Genomic DNA, 16234 nt, shown 5'->3' with positions numbered 1-16234 from the left:
TTTTTTTTACAATATAGGATGTAATGGGAATTGTGACATCCATAATGTTGGAAAACTGTTGGATAGCTGCTTTTTGCATTTTTCACACACACTGATAAATACCAATTTTCTCTCCTGTAGAAGCTTTAAAATGCCAGTGTTGGGGCTGGTATTGCACTCCACTTGTATTTTCTTCTTCTTTTCCCTCCTACCTACTTCTAAAGAGTAAAAATAGAATAATAAAAAATGATGAAATTGTGATGTTAAATTTCCTCATAGATTGTTATAACTACAAGTATGCAGTGACAATAGCAAACCAAGTTAAGGGAATTGGGAAAATGGTTCTTTGAATCATTTAACTTGAGATTTTCCTATTTATAGTGAAGTTAAGAAGTGGAAATAAGTGAGTTGTTTGAAAGAGCTGCTCAGCTGTCAATGCCACATTCATTTGCATAAATTTGACAATTCTCTTTTCATTAATGAGATATTTGACTGACAACATGATTAAGTTACATGTGGCTCTGATGCCCCAAATCTAGTGAAACAGTCTTGATTTCTAACAGATAAATGTTCTAATTTGACACCAAATGAGGCCACCTTAGAGAAGGCAACTCCTGCCGTCTAACTTAACCAGAATGTTGCCATTTCTTTTATTTTTTCCAAAGATGACTATAGTCACTTCACTAAAATTGTCTGACACTGTGGGCTTTGGAAGTAACAATTGCGTATCTTTTCATACTAGGAAATGTGCAGCAAAATGAAACTATCTCTTCAAATATATTTATGAATCCAAATATCTTAATTTTCTTTGGTCATCTCTAAAGTAGCACACACCTTTCATATTCAAAATTTGCACAATTCCACTTAAAATGCTTTGTAAAACCCACTATGGTTTAGAAATTATTGATTATCCACTATACTTTAGAAAGCATACCAGCTCCACAGAGATCTAAAACATTGGTGAATCATAACACAAGAAATTCTCTGTAATCATGACATGAATAGATGGTATAACATATTAATAAAAAAGTTCACTGTTATACTTGTGGGGCAGGGGAGATACCATGACCAGGAAGTAGTTTCACAGGGTGAGGCTTATCCATTGCACTCTGATGTGCTGACCCCGGTGATTTCTCCAAATATGGGAAACTCAGCTGCATAATTTGCAGTAGTGGGGGGCTGTGTTAGCTCTTTCACCTGTAAAAAAAGGGGAAAAAAAGGGCACTCTAATGGGTAAAAATTGAAACAAATACCATGGGAACAAAAATATGGAAATATTTCTTGATTGGATTATATTAGAATAGCTCATGATTAAAGTGGCATTAGACTTGAATTCTGAGAAGTTGGAATTCTGCAATAACATCAGGGAAGAGAAAGTACAAACTTAAGTGATTAACTGAATGGCACAAACAATCCAGAAGTCTGCGAGGACAATATTTATTTAGGAGGTTAGTTTGTAACCTGATAAACTTGTGTTAAAATATAAAATACTAGATATACATAGATAAGTAGAATAAATAAATACCACCTTCCATGAGTGCATGCATGTTTGTATAATTGTGAAAAATAAACACAAAACTACTTTATTTACATGAGTATTGAGTTAAAACTATAAGAAATTAAACTATAGGAATAATTGGAGTATCTGGAGATATACTAAATACTCTAAATTTCTACTGTGAACATAATTTATTTATGTTACAATTTTTTTAAAAAAATAAGCATATCCTTCACTCATTTCTTTCATCATTTATGTGTTGCTTAAATCTTTAACTTTGGGTATAATTTTACTCTATGAAAATCACAAAGTAAAGCACCATAGCTACAAATTTTAATAGGCAAATGCTTGCTTAAACATGAGTTTTAGCCTATTAGTGAAACTGTAAGGATGAATTGAGGAAAAAGAAACAAAATGCTTACAGATAGAAATGGGATATATGGAAAGTCTTTTCAAATACTCTAAAAATGAAAGTAATTCTAAATGTGAAAACCCAAGTCCACTAATAAATGCGGAGGCATGTGAAGTCTTCAGTAACATCAAAATCGACAGGCTTTTGACCTGCTTTTAGCATGGGTGCTTAAGAAGAATTGTTTTCTTTCAGCATGACACAGCAGCCAGTATTGCCATAGAAATTTACAAGCTGAACCTGGCGAAGGGCAGAAAAAACAGAAATGAACAACTGGAGCACCTGAGCTTAAATATCACCACCTCGGTGATACGTATTCAAGAATGCTGACCCTCAGGCAGACCAGGATATTGACACAGTCTTGTAAAATCATCAAAGAACGTGAATGGCAGTTTCCAGTTTTGTAAAATTAGGTTGGCTAGTAATTGAGTTATTATAAGGCACAAGATTTTAGTTGCAATTAAAAAAACAAAAGGATATAAAAGGAATTTTTAAAAATAAATATCAGGCCAGCCAAATAGCTCAGCGGATTAAAGCGGCTACAAGCAGGCACAGGGGTCAGGGGTTTGGTTCCCGGGCCTGCAGTGCCTGCCCCAACCCCGGGTGGGCTGAGAGGGCAATTGAGACTGGGCATGGTGGCCCGTGCTTGTGATCCCAGCTCTTGGGAGCCTGTAAACAGGCAGATCAGTACGAGTCCAATCTAGTAGTGAGAACTTGAACATGCTGTAGATCCTTCCCCAAAAATACAAAAATAAATAAATAATAAATGCCACCAAATTATAAATTCATGCTTAAGAAAAACTTTAATGGGGCCAGGGAGATAGCTCAGTAAAATAAGCTCTTACCTGTCAAGCGCAAGGTTCTGAGTTCAATCCCCAGTACCCAAAAAAGAGAAAACCCTTAATGATTTGTTTTTAGAATAAAGAGTAAAGATTTTTATTAGTAAATAAATAATATATTATATCATACTTAAGGAAATTAACAAATCAATTTTTTCCTTGTTGATCATAAAATTTATGATTCTATTTCCCATAAAGTTGACACTTATTTATGTATATTAAAGATGTGTTTTTCAATATACATTATTTACTACAATTTTTCCTGCAAATCATATAATCTGAAAGTGTTATTTATATCTTAAGGCATCTGAGATATTAACTTATCTTTCTCCCTTAACTGCACAGGATTTGTAAAGACATGTTTCTTTCATATTTATTTATCTTGAAAATAAATTGTTAAGGTATTTCCATTATTTCTTGTTTGTGATTCAAATATTTGCCTAATAAGTAAGTCTGTAGTTTTACTAATATGTCTTTTTACAAATCATAATCTCAAGGAAGCAAAATATCTTGTAAAAACTCTTCAGAAATATATGCCATTTCCAAGAAAAATGATATTCATATTTGTGTAGGCTACATGCTGTGGTAGTAAAAATAATTCTAAATACAGTTAGTCTAAAATAATACTAATATTTTAATAGCACTTAAACAATGCTTCCAAATACACTATCATAATGTTCACAACTTTTAAAAAGAGATTTATTAACCTTTTCCCTCATTAAAGAAATGTTTTGCACCAATTTTTATGTTTTGATGTCTAGCTCCTGTTTGTCTTTTGTACTCTACTGTTGCAAGTGATTCGCTGGGTTAAGTTAAAAATTGAGGTGAGTTTTGATTGACATATTTTGTAATAATATTGTATAGTATAGCATATTTTTATGATACATATGCTAATTTGGTAAAAGGTAAAAGATTTATACGATCTGAAGAGAAACCAGAGTTGATACATATATTAATTTGGGAGAACTAACTTTGTATTATTAATTCCTCATATTCAGAAACACAGCAAGTTACTCCAACTATTAACTTCTAGTTTCATAATCTTCAATTAATTTTAGACTTTTAAAAGGAAATGCTTCATGGTTACTTTAGAATTATGAGGGATGTGGGCTTGGGGAATTGAACATAGAGATTTAAACATGCTAGGCAAGTGAGGCTAGATTTATCTTAAATAATTGGTTGTTGCTGAAATATAGGCAAGTTCCAGCCTCTGAAACACAAGTCCATTACCCAAGAAAGGCTCTTGAGCTGAAGGAAAAGGAGCAGCATGGGAAGGGCTGACTGTCGTAGCAGTGTTTGCTGTAGAACAGCATCAGAGCATAGGGATACCCGCTCTTGGCCAGGCACCCACTGCAGACTCCAGGTACTAGGCATAAGGTTTCAGATTTGTGGCTACCCTTATAAAACTGATTGTGAGTTTGGAAGGACTTTGTCAGAAATTGCTTTGTCTGTAGCAATCCAACGTCACTATTTCATATTTTACATTACTTTTATAAATGGATTATCAAATGTGAAGCAGTGGTGGGGGCCCACTATGTATCTTCAGCCTATCATATGGAACTGGGACCGTAATTTCATTCTTATATTTAAACCATTATTGCTTTGGAAATATAGTTTCATGAAAATGGTGAATATAGTTGAAAAGGTATCATCATTCTCAGAGGATCTTAGTGCTAACCCTGCACCTATGTTAAAATTTTGAAATAGATATTTATACTCATTGATGGTATTTCTCCCCTTCCTTGACCTGCATTATCTAGTGTTAAACCTATGACTGAGTCCTACATATAATAATTTATTAAAGGAATCAGTGACCTCTAGTCAGTGTGGTACTGCTTCATGTTATTTTCTTTTTAAAAATTAATTTATTCTTCTTTTACAATAAGATTTTATTAGCATATTTTAGAGATGCACAATGATCACATTCATTATAGATAATTTGTACCCATATATCATATACTTGTTTTGTCCCAATTCCCTTACACACCCTTCAGCCTCTCTTCTCCTCCCCATTTACAAAAGCTTTGTTTTCATTTTTTTCCTTCACTTCTCATTTATTTACTTTTCCCATTTCCACTTCTATACACAAGTACCTTTACAATAGTCCTTTATTGAGTTTATAAATTATTTTTCTAAATAGTACAAGAACTTATTTAATATGTTATTTTGAAAATAAAGCAATTATAAAAACAATTTATCAATTTATATCATTTAATATGCTATATAAAATTTCTCAAATTGAAACGAGTATAAACATTCCATTTTGATGAACTGACAGACATCAATTGTATAACTGACTTGCATTTTTTTCCTTTTCCCTACTGTCCTTTCCCCTTTCACCCATCCTAGTTCCTTTTTCACTGATGAACAATTCCTTCCCATTTCACAATATTTATTGCACATTTTAGACATTATTTACGCTTTCATTTTCTCATGCCAGGGAGACAACATGATATTCACAAGTGTGAATCTGTATCATTTCGCTTATGAGTATGGTCTCAAGATGCAACCATTTACCTATCCGCTCCTCAGTTAATGGACACTTGATTTGTTTCTAAGATTTAGCTACTACAAATTGTGCTGCTGTAAACATAGGTGCACATATATTTCTGAATTGTGATATTTTTAATACTTCTAGAAACATACCCAGAAGGAGAATAGCTGGGTTCAATAGAACCTATAATCCTAGACTTTTCAAGATTCGCCGCAGTCATTTCCACAGTAGTTGTACCAGCCTACACTCCCACCAACAGTGGAGAGGTCTTCCTTTTTTCCCCAGAGCCCCTCCAGCATTTGTTATTGGCGGATTTCTTGATGATGGCCATTCTTTCTGAACTGGCATGGCATTTGTATTTCTTTCTGAAAAGTGTGTATTCACATAAAATTGTCACGTTTTAATTGGATCTTTGAATTCAAAGGGGATCTGATTTTATTTGTCAATTATTTATGTTTCAGGTAGAAGTCCTTTTTGGAGTGTCAATTCACAAAAATCTTTCCCATGCTAGAGTTGTCTTTTCACTCTGGTCATTATTTCTTTTGCTGTGCAAAATCTTTCTCATAAGATGAGGCCACAGTTGTTCATTCTTTGAAATATTTCCTGTATGGTCTGGATTATGTTCATGAAGTCTCTGCCTATACCTGTGTCTTCAGGATTTCTACCTACTATTTTTCCAGGACATTTAGGGTTTCTGTTCTGATATTTGGATGTTTGATCCATCTTAATTGTAGTTTGATGCATGCTATTAGACACGGGTCTAATTTTAGTCTTTGGCATATAGAAAGCCAGTTTTTCCAGAATCGCTTAAGTAAAAGGCTATCTTTCATCCAGTGTGTTTGCAGTTGTGTCTCTATCTTCTAATCTGTTCCACTAGTTCTCAAGTCTGATTTCTCGCCATTACCATGCTGTTTTTATCACACTGCCTTTGTAATAAAATTTCAAGTCAGAGATTGTGACACCTCCTGCCCTGCCTTTGTTATCTGCCATTGTGCTTCTAGATCTCTTCTGCTTCCAAATGATTTTTAGAGGTGTTTTTCTAGTCCTATGATGTATGCTAATGATATTCTGATGGAAATTGCATTAAATCTGTATAAGAACTTTGGGAATATGACCAATTTCATAATGGTGATTCTTTCTATTCATTGTAAAGAGATATCTTTCCATTTTGTGATATCAATTTTGTTATCATACTTCAGAGTACCCTAACTTTTAATATACATATAGATCTCTTCCTTAATATGAGTCCTAAGATTTCATTTTCTGGATGCTACTGTAAAAGGTGTGGATTTCCCAGTTTCTCTCAGTGAGTTTGGTGTTTGTGTACAGGAATGCTATTGATTTTTGTGAGTGAACTTTGTATCCAGTAACGCTACTGAATTTGGTTTTTGCAGTGGATTATCAACAGGTGGTCAACTTGTTACATCAAGGTAAACTGAAATAGCTCAATGCGGGATGTGGGGGCCATCTGAGACTTTTTGACAGCAGCTTAAAAGGTGAAGGCTGTTGGGAGCTGGATGAGCTATTAGGGAAGGTGTTGGGTGCTGCCAGAAACTATAAGAAGCTATTGGTCCCTTGGAGGACCTTGTCATACTGGCTTTCCTGATGAACTTGGCCATCTTCTCAGAGGAGGAGCTAAGGACCTCACTGCTGCTGAGAATGGCTATGGTTTTCTTTGGAGGAGCTCTGTTCCTCCAGAGGGGAAGATGGTACACAGCTCAGCCGTCTGGGGAATCTTGTCCCATGAGCTTTCCTGATGGGAACTCAGTTTTCCTCATCCTTAGAGCAGCTCAGAATCTCACTGTTGCTGAGCATGTCTGTGGTACTTCCTAGGGGAGCTCTGATTCTTACCTTGAGTAATGTTTTCAGGTTCCAGTTCAGATGTTTCACCCTTAGCATAGATCCTTCATCCTGCACAAATAGTCTTTCTAGCTTCCACCACTGACATTTGATCCTTTCCAGCACAGACCCACAAAGCTGGCCTGCACAAGACATTTTTGTAGACCTCCAGACATTTCTCTAGGGCTCCAGTTGGTCTTGTATAAGGCACTGTTATGAGTTCTGTGCTTCAGCTGGACACAGGCAAGATATTAGATCCAGGATCTCAGCTGAATTCTTCGGTCTTTAGTATGTGGACAGATTTCCTGCACTGTTTGTATTAGATTATTTCAGTGGCTATTAGAAAATTATTCTATAAAATATATGTCCTGTATTGAATTGTTCCCCTTGCAAAACACCACACCATGACAGCTGGATATCCATTTAATTTATTCTTTCAAAGAACCAAATCTGAAATTCATTAATGCTTTATATTGTTTTCTTAATCTCAAGTGCATTCATTTCTACTCTGATCTCTATAAATTCTCTGTTGTATGGGATTTTGTACTTAACCTTTTCTATACTTAGAAGTTTGAGGTGAAAAATTAGATTATTTGTGCTAATTCTGTTTTCCTGATCTAAGTATTCACTGTTATAAAATTCCATTTTAGGACTGCTTTCATTGTGTCCCACAATTTCTAGTACGTTTTACCTGAATCTTCACTTTAATTGTAGACATCTTTTCAATTTCTTTAATTTCATATGTGATTCATTGGTTGTTGAGAAGTATTGTATTTAGTTTCCATACATTTATGAAGTTTTGTGGTTTCTTTTTCCATTAATTTCCAATTTTATTACACTGTGGTCAGATAATATTCATGGAATAATTTTGATCCTTTTACACCTGCTTAAGCATGTTCTGTGGGTACTATGGTTTGTCTTAGAGTACATCCTGTGTGCAGCTGAGAAGAAATTGAATTCTGTTCTGGGTGGAAAGTCTGTAAACATCTCCTAAGTCCATTGCTCATATGTTCAGTTCAGTTCTGATATTTCTTCACTTATTTTTTTCTCTTGTTTAGTCTGGTGGATCTATATATTTATGATGACTGGGTATTAACGTGTCATATTACGATTGTGTAATTGTTCACTTGATTTTATGTCTATGTATATTTGTCTTAGACAGCTGGGTGCTCCAATATTTGGTACATTCATATTTATGATTGTTATCTCTTCTTGAAGTGCTCCCTTAACAAACATGTAATGGCATTCTTTGTCTCTTTTGATCATTCTTGGGGCCAGAGAGGTGGCTCAGTAGAATAAGCACTTCCTTGGTAAGCACAAGGGCCTGAGTTCAACTCCTGGTTCAGAAAAAAAAAAAAATTATGGTGATCATTCTTGGTTTGAAATTGACATTGTTTGAAAAGAGAATAGCTACCTCTGCTTTCTTCTTGGTTCCTATCACATGGAGCATTGTTTTCCACCCTTTGACTTTTTGTCCATGATTTAAATTTTGAGTTAAATGTGTTTGTTTGTATGCAACATATTGTTGGATCTTGTTTGTAGATGAATTCTTCCAGTCTGTTTCTTATTGGTGAATTCATGCCATTTACATTGATGGTTATAATTAATACATGTATTGACTTAGCTTTGTCAGGTTATTTTTCTGTTCTTTGATCCTTGATTTTTTCTCTGTGTTTTGCTTAGCCTATTTAATGGTTTCTCTGTGTTGTTGTTCTTGGAATTACAGTCATTTTTTCTCTCTGTCTACAGTATCTTTTTATGTCATATATTTTTTTTCAAAGAGTAAAAATTATAATTAAAACAGAAAAAATTACATGTGATATAGAATTTCACTTAACAGACTAACATGAATTTCACAGTATTTGTTTTAATACGTAGTTGTCCCAGTTGCTCTTCTCTCGTTGTAGGGACAAATACCCAACTCTTAAAATGAGGAAAGGAAAGGTTTATTTAACTCACAGTTCCTGGAGGTTTTATTCTATACTCAGCTGGCTCCAAGGCAGACTAGCACATGGCAGAGGGCAGCAGTCCATGGCAGCAGAATGCAGCAAAGCAGCAAAAGGAAGAGTAGCTGCAACAATGGCAACAGAGGTAACAGAGAGGATGTCTGTTTCCCTCGACTTGCATTCAGGCTATAAGCCCCAGGCTGAGTGCAGTACTCACACCCATAAGCCCAGAAGTACTCATCCATAATCCTAGTGGATCATACGTTAATCACAAACTAGAAATCTGCCCCTTGACTGCATGAAGCTTTGGAGGTATAACAAGACACAAACTATAAAGTAGTGTTGTCTTTCAACCAGTTACTCTTGTTACCAGATATATGCATGTAAAATGGAAGAAGAAAGAAAAAAGAAAGAAATATACAAGAAATTAAGGAGAAAAGGTATAGTCAGTTGAAAAAGTGAGACAAAACAAAAAGTATCATCTGATCCTTTCCATAGCTCAACAGAAATGCACAGTACAGTTGTGCAAAATATCCTGCTTACATACATAGATGAATCTCTTTTCCCACTCCCTCTCCTGCTCTCCTCAACTCAGCAACTCTTTCCTTTTGAATAAGTTCATTCCCTTTTCCCAGTATCTATTGTACACTGAAGATCCCATTTTTTTCTCTCTCAGGTTCTCACATTAAGGATATCACATGATGTTTGCACATGCAGGTCTGATTTATTTCACTTAAAAGTATGTTCTCTAGTTGCATCCAGTTACTGACAAAAGACTCAAATTTATCCTGTTTTATAGCTGAATAGTACTTCACTGTGTAAAAATACAATATCTTCTTTACCTGTTCTTCAGTTGATGGGGATGAAGGTTGTTTCAAGGATTTAGCTATGACAAATTACATTGCTGTAAACATGGGTGCACAAATATTGCTGTGACAGGAGTTTTTTAGTTCTTCAGGAAAAAAAAAAAACCTAGGCAGGGAATAATTGCCTTGAATGGGATTGCCAATCCTATCTTTTGAAGGAATCTCCACAGTGATTTCCATAGTGATTGTACCAGTCTGCCTTTCCACCAACAATGCAGAAGAGTTCCTTTTCCTCCATAGCCTTTCCAGCATTTGTTATTGGCTAACTTCGTTTTTTTAATTTTTTTTATTCTTTTCTGACTTCTTGATGTTAGCCATTTTTTTCTGGGATGAGATGGAATCTCAGCATTGTTTTATCTTGAATTCCTCAAATAATCAATGATGTTGAACATTTTTTCATACATTTACTTGCCATTTGTATTTCTTCCTCTGATAACTGTATATTCATCTCAGATGCCCATTTTTGGATTGGGTCTTTGAATGCAGGGATCTTGTTCTTTAAAATTCTTTATATGTTCTTGATAAGGCCTTAGTTGGAAGGACATTTGGTTATATTTTTTTCCCAGTTTGTGGGTTTTCTTTTTACTTTTTTGAAAATTTTCTTTAAAGTATAGAAACTTTTCAAAAAGAGATGTTCTTTAAGTTACTGATTCTTTAAAATATTTCCCATACAGATTGGATTTTGTTCATGAACTGTCTACCTGCACCTATGTCATTAAGAGTTATACCTATATTTTCCTTCAGAAGATTTATTGTTTCTGTTTTAATATTTAAATCTTTGATCCATTTTTACTGTTTGTGCATGGTGTCAGGCATGAATCTAACTTTAGCTTTCATGTGGAAAATCAGTTTTTCCAGCACCATATATTTAAGAGACTATCTTTTTCCAGTAAGCATTTTTGGCCTTTTTACCAAAGACAAGGTGGATAAGAGTGTTTTCAGTTGTTTCTGCATCTTTTAATCTGTTCCATTGATCCTCAGGTTTGTCTCTATGCTAGTACCATACTGATTTTATCACAGTAGCTTTGTTGTATAATTTCAGGTCAGGGATTTTATTTCTCTTGCCTTTCCTTTATTTCCAGGGTTGTTTTGATATTTCAGGTTTCTTCTGGTTCCAAATGAATTTGGAAAAAGTTTTCTGTAGCTCTGTGAGGTACACTAATGGTATTTTAATCAGGATTGTATAGAATCTGTACAACAGTTTTGGGACTATGACTATTTTCACAAAGTTGGTTCTTCGTGTACAAGAACATGGAAAATTTTTCTATTTTCTTAAATCCTCTTCACTCTCTTTTCTCAGAGCACTATAATTTTCTCTGTGCAAACATTTTACATGCTTTATGAGATTGATACCTCAGTGTTTCATTTTTTTTTTTTTTGAATGTTATAGTGAAAGCCATGGTTTCCATAATTTCTCTCTTAGTGAATTCATTGTTTCTGTACCAAAAGCTACTGAATTTTAGTCTTGAATTTGTATCCTGGTATGTTGCTGAATTTGGTGATTAAATCAACAAGACTATTGGTGGAGTTTTGGAGTCCTCTATGTAGAGTGTCATGTCATCTGCAAACAATGATAAGTTCACTACTTCTTTTGCAATTCTAATTCCTTTTTTGTCTTTTTATTTGCTATATTTTTAAAGAGAATAATGATACAAGATTTCAAAACAAGAGTAACAATAGTTAATACATTACATATTATTATCTTCAAAGTAAGTTGCTCAGATTATAATGTATAGGCATAGGGGCTGGTGAGATGGCTCAGTGGTCTAAAGCACCTACTTAGAACAAGCTAAGCTAAACAAAGCACAGGGACTGCGGTTCAATCCCCCAGCACCACATGCCAGCCAGCCCCGCCCCCTGGTGGGCTGAACTGGACACACACACACACACACACACACACACACACACACACACACATAAAATATAATATATAGGCATGAAGAATTAATCAAATATAAGCACCTTTCTTTTCAATAAACTAAGAAATTAGTGTAACTATCTCATCATGCATATTTTTTCCTTTTAACTTTTTTCTTATCTCCTCCATCTCAGTCCTTTTGAATAATTTCTTTCCATTTCACAATGTTTATTGTATATTTTGGATCTTATTTAGTGCTTCAGCTTTTTACTCTTAGAAGACAATATGATGTTTGCACATGGAAGTCTGATTTATTTCACTTATGACTATGGTCTTAAGTCGCATCCATTTACCTATAATTGCCTCAAGTTTATCCTTTAAAGCCAAATAGTATTTCACTATAAAAACATATTTTTATCCATTCCTCAGTTGATGGGCATTTGGGTTGTTTTCAAGATTTAGCTATGAGAAATTGTGTGTCTATAAACATTAGTGTACATATACCACTGTGGTCTGATATTATTAATTCTTCTGGGAAAAATATTCAGAAGGGGAATATCTGTTTTCTTTTAGGGTTTGAAACATTTTATATCAAGCTCTCATGTTCTTTGAGGTCTACATTGGCAGGTCCTTCATTTCTTTCTTTTTTATATTAAATTAAATTTAATTTATTAGTTCATTTTGAAAAGTAAAAAACAAAAGCAACTCTCTTCAAAATATTTTTTTAAAAAAGACAAAACAAAAAAGAGGAGGGACAAGAACAAAAATTTAAGATTTCTGGAAAATAAAAGATATATGCAATCATATGTACAATCTTACATAACTAAATCTGTTGATCTGAGCAGCAGATTTGATGATAAAAATAGATAACATAGCAACCAGTGGTCATCAGCTACTCTTGTTCTGGAAATCTGTAAAATATGTATTGTTGTATGCTACCCTGTTTCTGTCATTGTTTCTAATTTTTGTTCTTGCTTTTGTTTATTACTTTTCCAATCCTTATTCCTTTTATTTCTTTCTTTTGTTTAATCACTCTGGCTAATGTTTCCAGAACTATATGGAATAGGAGTAGAGACAGTGGACATCCTTGTCTTATTCCTGATTTTAAAGTGAACGCCTTCAATTTTTTCACATACTTATTAAGGCAAAAGTATCAAAAGAAACAGACTAACAGAGTATGATGTTAGTACAATGTTGGCTGTTTGTTTCTTTTAGATGGTCTTTATCAAGCTGACATGTAGACCATTTATTCCAATTATCTGTAAGGTTTTAATCATGAATGAGTGTTGGGCTTCGTCAAAAGCTTTTTCTGCATATATAGAGATGATCATGTGGTTTTTACACTTCGTTCTATTGAAGTGGTGTATTACATGTATGGATTTGCATATGCTGAATCATCCCTGCTTTCCTGGAATGAATTCCACTTGGCCATTTTCTGCTTTCTGTTTGACAGTATTTTATTGAGAATTTCTGTATCTACATTCATCAGAGAGATTGGCCTGTAGTTTTACTTTTTAGTTTGATCTTTCTCTGGTATTGGAATTAGAGTAGTACATGTCTACAGAAATGAGTTTGATTTCTGATTGCTTTCCTTTAAATTTGATTGAAGAGTTTGAGAGAAGTTGGCATTAAATTTTCTCTAAATTTCTTATATAATTATGCTACCAATCCATCTGGACCTGAGCTTTTCTTTTGTGGTAGGTTTTTTATTTTATTTTATTTATTTTGTGTTCATTTTCAATTTTGTTTCTTATTATTGTTTATTCATACTTTGCATATCTTCTTGATTCAGCTTTGGCATTTTATGTGTATCTAGGAAATTGTCCATTTTCTTTGTGTTTCCCATCCTGTGAGAGTAAAGATTTTGGAAGTAGGTATTGATGATCTTATGAATTTCTCTAGGGTCTTTAGTTATCTTGTCCTTTTGATTCTTTATCGCATGAGGGTTTTTGTTTATTTTTTTTCCTTTTTTTGTATTTTATGAAAGAGTCTACAGGGTGTTCAGGGTCTCACTACTAGATCAGACTTGTAGTGATCTGCCTGTTTGCAGCCTCCCAAGAGCTGGGATTACAGGTATGCACCACAACGCCCAGGTCCAATCGCCATCTCAGTGTAACCCAGGGGTGGGGCCACCATAGCAGGCTCAGGGATCTAACCCCAGGCCCCTGCACCTGATTGCAGGCACTTTAATCCACTGAGCTATTTGGCCAGCCCTTCTTTCCTTTTTTTGATTGAGTTGGTTAGGGGTTTATCAATTTTTTGTTACACTTTGAAAGAACCAACATTTTGATTCATTTGTTCTTTGTATTAATTTCTTTCCTTTCAATACATTAACTTTTGTTCTAATCTTTTTAATTCCCTGTCTTCTTTGAAGTTTGGGCTTGACTTTCTCTTCTTTTACTAGGAGCTTGAGGTGCAGCATAGGAGCATTTATTTGAGGTTGTTCTTTTTGTGTGTGTGTGAAATAGTAAGATTTAGTCAAAAAGAGATTAATATTATTTGTTACTGTGTTTCTGAAAACAGCTACTTGGTTACCTTTGTCAATATATTTAAGCATTAAAAATAAGTTCTGTTCAGGATGTTCATTATGAAGAAATGAATGTGTTAAGTGTTACAAACATGAATGGCTGCTTACCAGCAATATGCAACAAATTCAGGGTTCAGCAACATACAACATTCATTCTGTGGAGAGACAAAAAACAAAACAGCAAATCATTTTATCCATTACATTTTGCAAAATAAAACAATGACTCTCTAAGCAATGCTTTTTAATAAAATCAGTAATTTCAAATAGATATACTACCAATCTATCTCTTTGTTCTATACATATGTATCTAATTGCCAAAACCTACCAAATTACTGAAATCAGTTAAACTTCAATCCACAGTATATTTGTCTGGAACAATAAAGTCTTATATCTGAAGTGAATTTTCTTATGCCTTTTTCTTAATGTGAAAATTTACTGCTATAATTTTCCTCTTAAAGCAGCTTTCAGTAGGTTGTATCTGCATTTTCATTTGATTGTAAATGTTTTTTTAATTTCATCTTTAATTTCATCTGTGATCCACTGGTTGTTTAAGAGCGTGCTATTTAATTTCCATGTGTTTATGGTGTTTTTATAGTTTCTTTTGTCAATAATTTCCAGTTTTATTTCACTGTGAGAAGATAGTACTCATGGGTAATTTCAAATCCTTTGCATTTATGTAAGAGTGCTCTGGGTGTTAGTACATGGTCTATTTTGGAGAATAGCCCTTGTGCAGCTGAGAAGAATGTGTATTCTGTTGTTGTGTGAAACACCTGTAAAGGTCTACCAAATCAATTTCTTCACAAGCTTGGTTTAATTGTTGTTTCTTTGCAGATTTTTTGCCTGCTTTATCTATCTCTTTGTGACAGTAGCATGTTTAAGTGCCCCATTAGGATTGTATTATTGTTCATTTCATTTTTATATCTGTTAAAATTTGTCTTATATTCGTATGTGCTCCTTCATTGGGTGTATATATATTTATGCATAATTTTTATCATTTCCTCTTACAGTTGTCCCTTAACAAGCATGTAGTGACCTTCTTTATCTCCTTGAATGATTTTTGGTTTGAAGCTTATATTGTCAGCGTCCAGGATAGCTACCCCTGCTTCTCTCTGATTTCCTTAGCATGGGAGATTGTTTTCCATCCTTTGACTTTTATGCTGTGAAAATCCCTTTGAGATAAATGTGTTTCTTGCATGCAACATTTTGTTGGATTTTGTTTCTTAATTTACTCTGCTAGTCTGTTTCCTTTGATTGGTGGATTGAGGCCATTTACATTGATGGTTATAAATGATATGTATTGGCTTATGTTTGTCATGCAATTTTCCTGCAATAGGTTCTGTGCTTTTTCCCCTCTTTTTAATTACTTGCTGTGTTTGGTGTTTCCTTTTTGGTGTTCTTGAAGCTGTGAACACCTCTGTCTCTTTCTAGACTATCCATTAATACTCTTTGTAAGGTTGGTTTTGTGGTCATGAATTTCTTCAATTGTTTTTGTTATGGATGGATCTTACTTTGTCATTGAATTTGATAGATAGATTTGCAGAATACATCATTCTGGGTTGGAAGTTATTTTCTTTCAGGACCTGAAATACTTCATACTCCAAGCTCTTCTTGATTTGATGGTTTGTGTTGAGAAATCTGCAGTCATTCTGGTGGGCTTTCCAATGTAGGTGATCTGTTTCTTCTCTTTAGCAGCTTTTAATATTCTGTTCTTTCACTAAATTTCTGAAATCTTTATTATTATATGTCTACATGTGGATTTATTGTGGTTATGGCTATGTGGCGTTCGGTATGCCTTGCTTATCTGTATGTCAGGTTCCTTTCTTATGATTGGAAAATTTTTTCTGATAAGACTTCTGCAAATAATCGTATTATGTCATTTGTGCTGTCTCCCACAGCTTCATTGACACCTATCATTCTTATATTATTTTTCTTTGCATTATCTTGTACCAGCTGAAATGTTATCTTCTGGTTTCATGTTA

General features: G+C 34.2%; 1 non-coding gene across 1 annotated transcript; it reads left to right on the top strand.

Annotated features, from left to right (window-relative positions):
* Positions 1-1018: 1018 nt before the first annotated feature.
* On the top strand, positions 1019-1179 carry LOC111812636. The gene has a single exon (XR_002818091.1). It is a non-coding gene; the product is annotated as a U1 spliceosomal RNA (small nuclear RNA).
* The last annotated feature ends 15055 nt before the right edge of the window (positions 1180-16234 follow it).

Source organism: Octodon degus, unplaced genomic scaffold (assembly GCF_000260255.1).
Source record: "Octodon degus isolate 3935 unplaced genomic scaffold, OctDeg1.0 scaffold00132, whole genome shotgun sequence".
NCBI lineage: Eukaryota > Metazoa > Chordata > Mammalia > Rodentia > Octodontidae > Octodon > Octodon degus.
This window is presented reverse-complemented; position numbering and strand designations above follow the sequence as displayed.